Source organism: Schistocerca americana, chromosome 8, assembly GCF_021461395.2.
Source record: "Schistocerca americana isolate TAMUIC-IGC-003095 chromosome 8, iqSchAmer2.1, whole genome shotgun sequence".
In the NCBI taxonomy this organism is placed as follows: domain Eukaryota; kingdom Metazoa; phylum Arthropoda; class Insecta; order Orthoptera; family Acrididae; genus Schistocerca; species Schistocerca americana.
Genome location: NC_060126.1, coordinates 305524507 through 305535777, shown reverse-complemented (window position 1 = coordinate 305535777; position 11271 = coordinate 305524507). Strand labels below are relative to the sequence as shown.

Below are 11271 nucleotides of genomic sequence, written 5' to 3'. Positions count from 1 at the left end.
GTCCCAATTGAGGAGTCTGATGGACCAAGAGCATAAATCCGAAAAGTGTATTTCCGGTAAAAGTGAGTTCAAGGTTTGTCTGTTTATATCTTATTGAAAAACAGTTATATTTCAATGATGTAATAATTTTGTCTTAGACCATACTTTTAACATACAGAATCAATCCTTGCAACTCAAGAAATTTCTTTCATTTGTGATATATTATTCAAAATATAATGAATGGTTTACGCCCTTTTTCCATCAGACCATGATACCTCTATAAAATATCACGAAAATTTAGTTGAAAATTGCTTTTATTGTTTTATTATCCAATTAAATTGTACATTGACAAAAATATATGTTCATGGCCATTGTAATTTATGTCCCGTTCAGGATCAGTAGGTTCTTCACTGATTACTCCGTCTAGAAGTTCTCCGTAGCATCCTTTTACTGTATCAGGAAGAAAGCGCAACAGATATTGAATGTCCTTCAACTTTGCTGCTGCTGCAGTTGGTTTCTCTATTAATGACAAAAATGAAACATCTTCTCGGATTCTTGTTGTTTCTTAATGAACTTAGATGGTATAAAGACCTTCCAATACGATTTTGAAGCACAAATTGCGCCATCACTGGCAAAGTGCATCCTCACATATGACTGAAACTGCAAAGGAAGTTTCCCCTGTGTCTTTGATGAGAAGAGGCCCATTAAACTTTTCTTCCAATCCTTAATAAGCTCACTTCCGTCAATGACTTGAAATGGCTCTCGTTTCACTGTTTAAGGATTATGACATACTCTTCTTTTGAATGTACAGTTTCCTTCTTCTTCAACTTTCTTCCGTAGATGCCAAAATTCCGGTCACACTGACTCCTTTTTGTCTGTAAAATCATTTTCTGGCTCATTACCACTCACTTCAGTCATTATACCACACAAGTTAACACGCAACGCAGGTCGGAGTCAATACAATAACCTAAATGCAGTAAACAAGGTGACAACTGCCTGTCATCCACTGCCTTCTTAAGATGATTGCTTAGCCTTCACCAAAAATATGGAGCTGAAATTTTCAGGGTGGGTAATTCAGATATGAAGGTATCGATTGAGCACTTTGATGGAAGAAAGGGGAAAATACAATTACGCCCATAGTCCATCACAACTCTCAATTGAGCTTACATTCTCTACTGAGCTAAAGAAGATCGTTTGAAGTATCTTCTTTGCTAATTTCGCGTCTGTATCGCGAAGAAAAATTTCAGTTTTACATAAAATGTCTCCCAATAATTGTTGCTATCAAGTCCTGTCACGCAGTGACGACGCCGGCAAGACTACTAGGAAAAATAACAGCTGAAGGGGACTTATCTTCTAGAAGGCATGCTTCCTATCTGCATAGCTAATGACTCTCAAGTGCATGAAAAGGTAAGCGTTGGTAATTATAGCTGTTAGAGGCATTTTCTAAGAAAAATGCAGCAAACAGATAGGGACACTAGAAACGTCCAAACACTTTGCGTGTCTCCTAACTGCTCAGGCACACGACAGTGTTCATTTCTCTCACTCCGTTGTCATTTCGAACCTTATGCGTTCTATCTAACATGGAAGGTCGAATTAGGAATACTCAGTGGAGGCCAATCGAAACAGAGGGCCTACTACACGGAGGTAATTTTCTCCAATTTGATCGTAGTGGATTGTAATATACTGTTTCAGATACGCTACAAACAAGTTTCAGTGCAGTTACATCATCTTCAGTCAATGCTCTTACGAAGGTAACATCAATAGTCTGTAATCTTTCTTGTATTAGTTTCAGAAATGCTTTCTATAGGCCCTACTTGTGTTTCTGCGTGTGAGTGTCTCTCATATCCCTCCCTCGATGCTGAGCTACTTTTAACGTATTGCTAAACATTTTATATATTGTGTAATATGTTTGTCTCTCAATTACAATATGTTCCTACTACATAAATAGTGTTAAATATTTGTACTACTGAAGTCAGTTTGGAAAGGAGAGTGAAAATGTTACAGCCATTGATATTGGTCTGTGTCAAAGCAAAACATTTCTGGGACAGCTCACAGGAGTTGTTTTTGGTCACAATAATAATGTACGTCGATTATCGTATACGTAACCTGAGATACAGAATTTTACCTAAATGTGGCTGACTAAGAGCTCCAAACGATGTATTTTCTTCCTACTGCAATTGCTTTTAAGTAGAGCAGAGTATTGAATCTTGGCACACATTCAACACTTTACACTTCTCGGAACAGAAATTTAATATATTTGCTTATTCCATTTGTAACTGATGGCATTAGCTTTCTGTGTGCTCCAGTCATTTACTGAAATCACAAAAATTATTCCATAATATTAAGATTTTTTTTCCAAATGTAAAAACATGTCCCAAGGTGCAACGTGGTCATACACCTAGCAACAGATATTCTATTGAAATTTAAAAGCATTAGCAGCCGAGTAAATCTTGCGAGCACTTTATTCAATAAGCTGTTACATTGTTACTCTGCTACACACTAATAATCAGTAAGTAAAATCAAACGGACCAGAATTATTATAAAAAAAGCAGTTAGAAGTTAAATGTATTTCGGAATAGAAGCTATAGAACATTAACATCAATTTCTATTTTCAAGACAGGTAAAATGAGTGTATGAGTACGATATTGCTAGGTGGAGGAAAATAACACGTGGAACGAAGATAATGGAGGAGGTGACAAGCGAGGCCAAATGCCTACTTCTGTTTGTTTGGCCAATCCAGTAAGTAAGTAAAAAAGTTAAAATTTATATTAAATAGGCAACATTTCCTAATGTTTGTGTAAGTTATGTTTAATAAGTCACGATTTCGGCTTCATAGGCATCCTCAGATGACAACTGATCGTCGCAAATATAAGTAAAGTGAGGTGCGACTTACACAGATATTCGTGCAGAGGATACCAAAATGACACAGAACATCTCCAAAGCTAAAAATTATATTTTTTTGTCGCTTATAAATAATTCTACAGGGTATCAGAGACCTTTTGCGTGAATTGAAACATGTGATAGCCAGGGTCCTCTTTAACCTATTGGAAGCCCTGAGCACATTAGGATAATGGGGCCCCTATGACTTTGACAGAGCACTATTTTGTTAGAATGGAGAAAGAAATTAGATAAGCGAAGTTCTAGATATATTTTTATTTCTTTGCAGTCACGTTAAATGAATAGGTTATATAATATAATCATAAAAGTAACTCATTTAGAATTCACATGTAAGTGCTTAAAAATCAATGTTGATTGAAGATGTACTCTTCCAGATTTGAGATGGGCAAAATCGTTAAGCAATTGATTAAAATCTATATTTTTGAAACATATCACATTCTATGGACATCAGCGATAAACTAGTCAATCTCTCTTGAAGCATGTTGTTGTTGATGTGGTCTTCAGTCCAGAGACTTGTTTGATGCAGCCCTCCATGCTGCTCTATCCTGTGGAAACTTCTTCATCTCGAAGTAACTATTGCAACCTAAATCCTTATGAATCAGCTTAGTGTATTCATCTCTTGGTCTCCCTCTACGATTTTTACCCTCTACGGTGTCCTCCAATGCTAAATTGGCGATACCTTGATGCCTCATAACGTGTCCTACAAACCGATCCCTTCTTCTAGTCAACTTGTGCCACAAATTCCTCTTCCCCCACATTCTATTCAGTACCTCCTCATTAGTTACGTGATCTACCCATCCAGTCTTCAACACTCTTCGGTAGCACCACATTTCGAAAGCTTCTATTCTCTTCTTGTCTAAACTAGTTATCGTCCATGTTTCACTTCCATACATGGCTACGCTCCATACAAATACTTTAAGAAAAGACTTCCTGATACTTAAGTCTATGCTCAATGTCAACAAATTTCTCTTCTTCAGAAACGCTTTCCATGCCATTGCCAGCCTACATTTTATATCCTCTCTACTTCCACCATCAGCAGTAATTTTGCTCCCCAAATAGCAAAACCCATCTACCACATTAAGTGTCTCATTTCCTAACCTAATTCCCTCAGCATCACCTGATTTAATACGGCTACATTCAATTATCCTCGTTTTGCTTTTGCTGATGGTCATCTTACACCCTCCTTCAATCTTTTCAAGTGCTCTTCCAGATCCTTTGCTGTCTCTGACAGAATTACAGTCACCGCCAAACCTCAAGGTTTTTATTTCTTCTCCATGGGTTTTAATTTCTACTCCAAATTTTTCATTTGTTGCCTCTACTGCGTGCTCGATATGCAGATTGAAAAACATCGGGGATAGGCTACAACCCTACCTCACACCCTTCCGAACCCCTGTTTCCCTTTCACGCCCCTCAAAGCATCGTACTTCTTAATTAATTTTTTATTCTTTTCAAATTGGAGAAGGACCATTCTGCACTGCAGTTGATTAACACCATCCTTAAAAAGACTCTCAGTACGATTTCTACATTTGTAAATGTCTCTTCAGTTTTGTTTTCTTTCAAAAAGTGATATACTGGGTGGTCAAAAAGTCAGTATAAATTTGAAAACTGAATAAATCACGGAATAATGTAGATAGTAAGGTAAAAATTGACACACATGCTTGGAATGACCTGGGGTTTTATTAGAACCAAAAAAATACAAAATTCCAAAAAATATTCGACAGATGGCGCATCATCTGATCAGAATAGCAATAATTAGCATAACAAAGTAAGACAAAGCAAAGATGATGTTCTTTACAGGAAATGCTCAATATGTCCACCATCATTCCTCAACAATAGCTGTAATCGAGGAATAATGTTGTGAACAGCACTGTAAAGCATGTCCGGAGTTATGGGGAGGCATTGGCGTCGGATGTTGCCTTTCAGCATCCCTAGAGATGTCGGTCAAATGGGTCAAATGGCTCTGAGCACTATGGGACTTAACTTCTAAGGTCATCAGTCCCCTAGAACTTAGTAGTACTTAAACCTAACTAACCTAAGGACATCACACACATCCATGCCCGAGGCAGGATTCGAACCTGCGACCGTAGCGGTCAAACGGTTTCAGACTGTAGCGCCTTTAACTGCTTGGCCACCCCGGCCGGCAGAGATGTCGGTCGATCACGATACACGTGCGACTTCAGGTAACCCCAAAGCCAATAATTGCATGGACTGAGGTCTGGGGACCTGGGAGGCCAAGAATGACGAAAGTGGCCGCTTAGCACACGATCAACACCAAACGACCTTTCACGCGTCTAGCAATATAGGGTGGAGCGCCATCCTGCATAAACATCGTACGTTCCAGCAGGTGTTTATCAGGCAGGCTGGGGATGATGCGATTCTGTAACATATCGGGGTACCTCTCACCCGTCACGGTAGCAGCTACAAAACCAGAATCATGCATTTCCTCGAAGAAAAAAGGCCCGATAACGCTAGATGTGGTAAATTCAACCCATACCGTGACTTTCTCGTCGTGCAATGGAGTTTCCACGACAGTTTTAGGATTTTCGGTAGCCCAAATTCTGCAGTTGTGGGCGTTGACAGACCCTCGGAGCGTGAAATGAGTTTCGTCGGTCCATAACACGTTACTCAACCAATCATCATCTTCCGCCATCTTTTGAAAGGCCCACACCGCAAATTCCGCCCGCTTCACTAAATCGCTAGGTAACAGTTCATGATGCCGATGGATTTTGTACGGATAGTATCGGAGGGTACGCCTATGTGCCAACCAAACAGTAGTGTATGGAATGCCGGAGCGACATGCAACTGCTCGAGTGCTGACTTCCCCGTGCATAGACGAACCCGCTACAGTCTCCATTTCTTCCTGAACTGTCTCAGCAGCACTAAGCCTTGTGCTCGGTCGGCCACTACGGGGTCTGTCGTCTAAACAACCCGTGGCTTCGAACTTCGAAATCATTCTCGCCACAGCTGCATTTGTCAACGGACCTTTACCCGTTCGAATCCCTTTCCTATGGCGATAGGATCGTAACGCTGAACTAGCACATTCCCCATTCTGATAACACAGCTTCACTAAAAGCGCCTTTTCAGGTAACGTCAACATGCTGCGACTGCTGGCGCATCTGATGCTCTCTCTCACTACAGCTCCTTTTATATACGATTGTCATGCGCAGTCACTGACGTTTTGCTGTGCAGCGCCATCTGTCCGACATTTTGCAAACTTTGTTTTTTAATTGTTCTTATAAAACCCCATGTCATTCCAAGCGTGTGTGTCAATTTTTACCTCTCTATCTACATTATTCCGTGGTTTATTAAGTTTTGAAATTTATACTGACTTTTTGATCACCCGATATTTCCAAACGACTATTAGTTCCCCCATTTTTACTGTGAACAGTTTTCAAGTATTCTGTTAAATGCAGACAATCCGTGTCCTACTCTTGCAGTCTTCAAACTGAACTTCAGAAAATTCTTTGGAACTTTGTCTCAGCTCTTCGGAATACAGAGTTTTCAAGCGAAAAACAAGCCAAAACGCTGACTAATGGTCTCTTACCAACTTAATCGCTGTTTCAGATGGACGCTCAAGGTATCACTTATGGGAAGAAACGTTTCTACGTTGAATTTCTTTCTTCCATTCAGTTAGACTGATGGTGCAGAGCCATCAAAAAAACTCTGGCCTGAGCATTTACGTTGTGTTCTTTTAGATAGGTCTTTGTATTCAGATTCCGAGTTCCTTTCTTTGGCGAACGATTTGAAGTTAATGACAATATCATCAAGTTGAAGCAAAAAATTAGATGCAGCGTGTATTGTTATTGTCTATTCTTTCCAATATAGAGCCTCAAATTTCCGTTAATATAATAAATTCTAGCTACCCATTTTTCTGGACAGACTAAGGGCTTCCTCTCTATTTTCTATTGCCTGTTCTTATCTTCTGCGATACACATCACACTTTTTATAATTTGTTTATGACCTTCGTGCAAGACGCTTAGTGCATCAGCTTGGGCTGACCATCTCGTTTGTGAAAGACTTTTAACGACATCTTTCGGACCTAAATATTCTGTCAATATATCCCGTCAATGGGTAGAGATTGACAAAAAGTTGTACACTGTCTGAACCATTTAAAAAAACTTTGTTGTCTCTGATACACGACAGTAGCTTGGACACCTGTCAAGTTTAGTGAATGTCCCGCACATAGTACAAAGGTGGCAAATTCACATTTCTCCTTGATTCTTGCTTTTAGACCAGTATACATCCCCGACATGTTTGAAGCACTGTCATAGCTTTGCTCTCTGCAGTCTTTTATGGGAATATCATGATTCTCTAAAAAATTCAAGATGGTTTCCGATAAATACTCAGATTCATGCTCTTCAATAGCTTCAAATATCAGTAACCTTTCAAAAGGAACACGGTCTTCTACGCATTGAATTATAAAAGGTATCTGGTCACCATGACGCAGATCGGACGTACTGTCAACGCTAATGGGAAGATAATTTGCTAATTTAACTTGATTTACAGTTTTTTAGGCCCTGTTTACCCGTTATGTCTGTAAACTCATTACAGACATTCATTGGTAAATAGGGTGTGTTACCTTTCCAGGATTCCAAAACTTTTGTTAGTGATCTGCAAGAAATGAATCGAATTCACTCAGTAATTCCACACATCCTGAATAATTTAATTGTTGGGATATCCTATGATTTCATTGTCACTGCGAAATGGAAGCCCTCTCGAGGCCACAGGTTTTACAACAGCTACTGTCCGTGTATATACATTTCTCCAGTAATCCACTCCATTTTTATGTTGAGGTAGTAAGTTTTTATCTATTCTACCAATCGCTTTACTTCGTGCTAGGTATGTCATCATAGATTTCCTATGTGCTGGGCTATTTTCATGTGTTAAAATTATGTGATTAATGTGCTTATAATCATTGCATCCGCTCCGAGAGCACAGATTTACATCAGAAGGATTAAATAAGTAGCATGAAAAACGAAATACGGAGTACAACAACCATTTCCTTTCCATGCTTTCATTGTTCTTTAATGTGCGAATAAATAATGCTTTATTGAAATACTTTGTTACTGATTTATTATTATCTTTGCAGGTTCTGGATGCCTCGGAGAAGTCAGAATCATTTTTTTGAAAATATACAGGCCCTTTATGAATCAAAATTTTGCGATTTCTCTCTGTAAAATTTTCAAGTAAATAATCAGCGGGGTCATGCGATATTTCTTCTGTGTTAGAAAACTATTGTTCAGCTGACACAGTTGTCGTTGTTGGTGAAGTCACCGAAGTTGTTGCACTTTCGTCATAGGGACGGAGGCTTTCTGATTCAATCTCGTTTGCTAAATTGATATAAATCTGAAATTAGTGTAGATCATGAACATTCAGAAATATCCGTAATTTGTGGTCGACACGAATCATCATGTGAAGATTTTCTTATTTGATTGCTACTTACGGATGTTGCTCTAGTAGTAGCAGTAAAATATGCTGTTCATTTTTGTAACTTTTCAGTTACTTCCTTCTGATGTTCAGCTTTTTCCTTTCTGCTAGGATATGACCGTTTTGACATTTTATATTATAATTCAGCATTTACGTTTACACCGAAATTAGTCGCTAACACAAAACAAAACAAGGAAACGACTATTTAATCAAAGAATACCTCAGAGCACAGTCAATAACAACTACGAACGTAGCAAACGTCACAACACTGCAGACAAAAGCAGGTAATTTCCCAACTGTTGAGTCGGTTTATTGAAGTCGGCCGGTGACTAATTTCACTTCGCAATTCGCTCCGCGCAGAACTGCGCAAAGCTAATAAGCAAGTAGGTACTGTAGTCGCTCATTATCGTTCACTTCTTTTCGAAATAAATTTGTTTTTTGGTAATAAATACCGGTTATCATTTAGTGATTGGCAGAAACTAGGAGGCCCCTAGGTCCGTACAAGTATGTCTTTTGGTCTTTTATGTTTCCATCTATGGTTGTGGTCGTAGATTCAGAATAAACGGGTTCTGCGAGTGTCTGGAGTTTCTGTATAGTCTTGTGGTGAGTTTGTGTATTACCTCCGTGAGAGTCTCAAGTCGGTATTCCCGGTGAAGGTCCGCGATGCGTGTGTATCGTGGAGCACTGCTTATGATTTTGAGTACTTTGTTTTGTATGAGCTGCAGACGGCGCAGGCGTGTAGGAACAGCGTAACCCCAGACAGGAGCTGCGTACGTCATCAGGGGTCGAATAAGTGTCATGTACATGGACCTCGACACCCTTCTGTTCAGTGTGCTACGCCTGTTGAGCATAGGGTAGAGCTGTTTGAGCCTCGCGCTTGCTCGGTTGGTCATGTGTTGTATGTGGTCCCCCCAGAGTAATTTCCGGTCCAGCCAGACACCGAGGTATTTGAGTTTCTCACGGAAACGTATTGGGCTGCAGTCTTAATTGGCCATGTCGTTCGGCCAAAATGTGAAGACGTAGGTGTGGTCTGCCGCGGTGCTCTATTTTCAACTTTGAATAGTGAACAGTGTGCTCCGCAACACTGATGCTTTCACCAACATTGTGCTCTTGCGGCAGAGATGCCACGGATCAACATGTACCCTGCTTTACAAAGCAGACCAGCCTCCGAACCCCACGTTCTGTGAAAAGTCGTGGACGTCCAAACTTTTAGCGCCTAGTTGCAGTTTCACTATTCTTCTGCCTCCTTCCGTAGATTTTAACGACGGTAGCATGTGAACATTCGATCGGCCTCGCAGTTTTCGAGACACTCTTTTACAAGCTCTACTTAATAATAATCTGTCCTTCGTCAAAGTCACATGTAACCACCAGAATATTGAATTCAAGCATGTAGACTTGCTTGCCTTAAGTGTACAGGTGCGGGGGTCAGTTAGTGCCGTGAGGTTCATGCCTGTTGTACTTGGTCGGTCAACACAGGGACGATTAATGCTGGCTGTGGATGGTGCTGGTGTTGTCCAGTGATGTTCCATTTGTACTCGACTGCAGACAGATCTTGTGACCGAGAAAACCACGGCAACACTCTTTTCAGTGCTGCTCGTCAATGGGAGCAAAACAGGTCGGATCACCAGACTGACGTACAGTTTCCAGTCAGGGCGCGTTGGATAACCACTTGAGCGCTCCCGCTGTCATACGAAATCGCGCCGCAGACCGTAATTCTACTGTATATCCAGTGTGTCTAGCACGCAGGCAGGTTGGTTGTTGGTTGAGGCTCTCAGCTGGCCTCCTTCTAGCCAACAGTCAACCATCACTGGGACCAAGGCAGAACGAGCTTTCATCAGAAAATACAACAGACTCTCATCGTGCCCTCGAACGAGCTCTCGCTTGACGCCACTCAAATAGCTAATAGTGGTGGTTTCGGATCAGTGGAGTGCACGCTACAGGGCATATGGCTCGGATTTGTCTTTGAAGCAACCGATCTGTAACAGTTAGTTGTATCACTGTGGTGCCAACTGCTGATCAAATTGCTGCCGCGGATGCCGCACGATGCGCCAGAGCCATATGCCGAATACGATGGTCTTCTCTCTCTGTACAGCCATGTGTCCTTCCAGAGTCCGGTCATCTTGTAACTGTACATTCTCGTGACCACCACTGCCATCAATCACGTGCAGCGGGTACATTTCTAACAAGTCTTTCTGCAATATCGCAGAAGGAACATTCACCTTATCGTAGCCCTGTTACACGACTTCTCCGAAAATCAATAAGGGGTTGATACTGGCATCTTTGTCGCCTTAAAGCCAATCTTGACTAAGATAAACTCACTACATCGAGTCTCAAAGGTATCTAATTCTCACAACCGTTGCATCATGCTTTTAAACCAAACGTGATACGCGTCTTCTTAATTATGTAATCAGTGCCAATTTCGTGCGACTGGCACGAGATTTGAATACACATGATTTTTCAGCTTTCATTTATGTTGCTCAGCTCCTTCTAGATGTTGCCCTTTGTTTCGTCGATGTAGATAGGCATTACTAGAATAGCTGCATACAGGAGAACTCCGTGTGCGACAGTAAAAGATTATTTTATGGTAGAGTTCATGTGTTTTATCTTTATCCGATAATGGTCGCTCTTACTTGCAACAACATATATTTATAGTGAACTCCCGTGGGTATAAATTTAACGCCGCTGTATTCTTGCATTGCTATGGCAGTCTTGTTTTAGCACGGTTGATTTACTGTGTATTGTAGATGGTTCTTAGATCATTTTCATTAGTCAGTGTTCAGTCTAAGAATAACTAAACATAGGCAAGGCATATAGTGAATATCTGCATCGTTTAGTCGTTCTGAAACACCTTTTATATGTTGGTTGAACATTACAAATACTGGGGCGTGAATCAAAACACCGACAACAACTGAGTCTTACGTCTCCACACCCCGCAGACGACAGTTTGAACTGGGTCTCGATGCCAGA

General features: G+C 40.6%; 1 long non-coding RNA gene across 1 annotated transcript; it reads left to right on the top strand.

Moving 5' to 3' along the window:
- Positions 1 to 1489: 1489 nt before the first annotated feature.
- Positions 1490 to 8751, top strand: LOC124545978. Its single transcript, XR_006967647.1, has 3 exons — positions 1490 to 1730; positions 2596 to 2718; positions 7967 to 8751. It is a non-coding gene; the product is annotated as an uncharacterized LOC124545978 (long non-coding RNA).
- The last annotated feature ends 2520 nt before the right edge of the window (positions 8752 to 11271 follow it).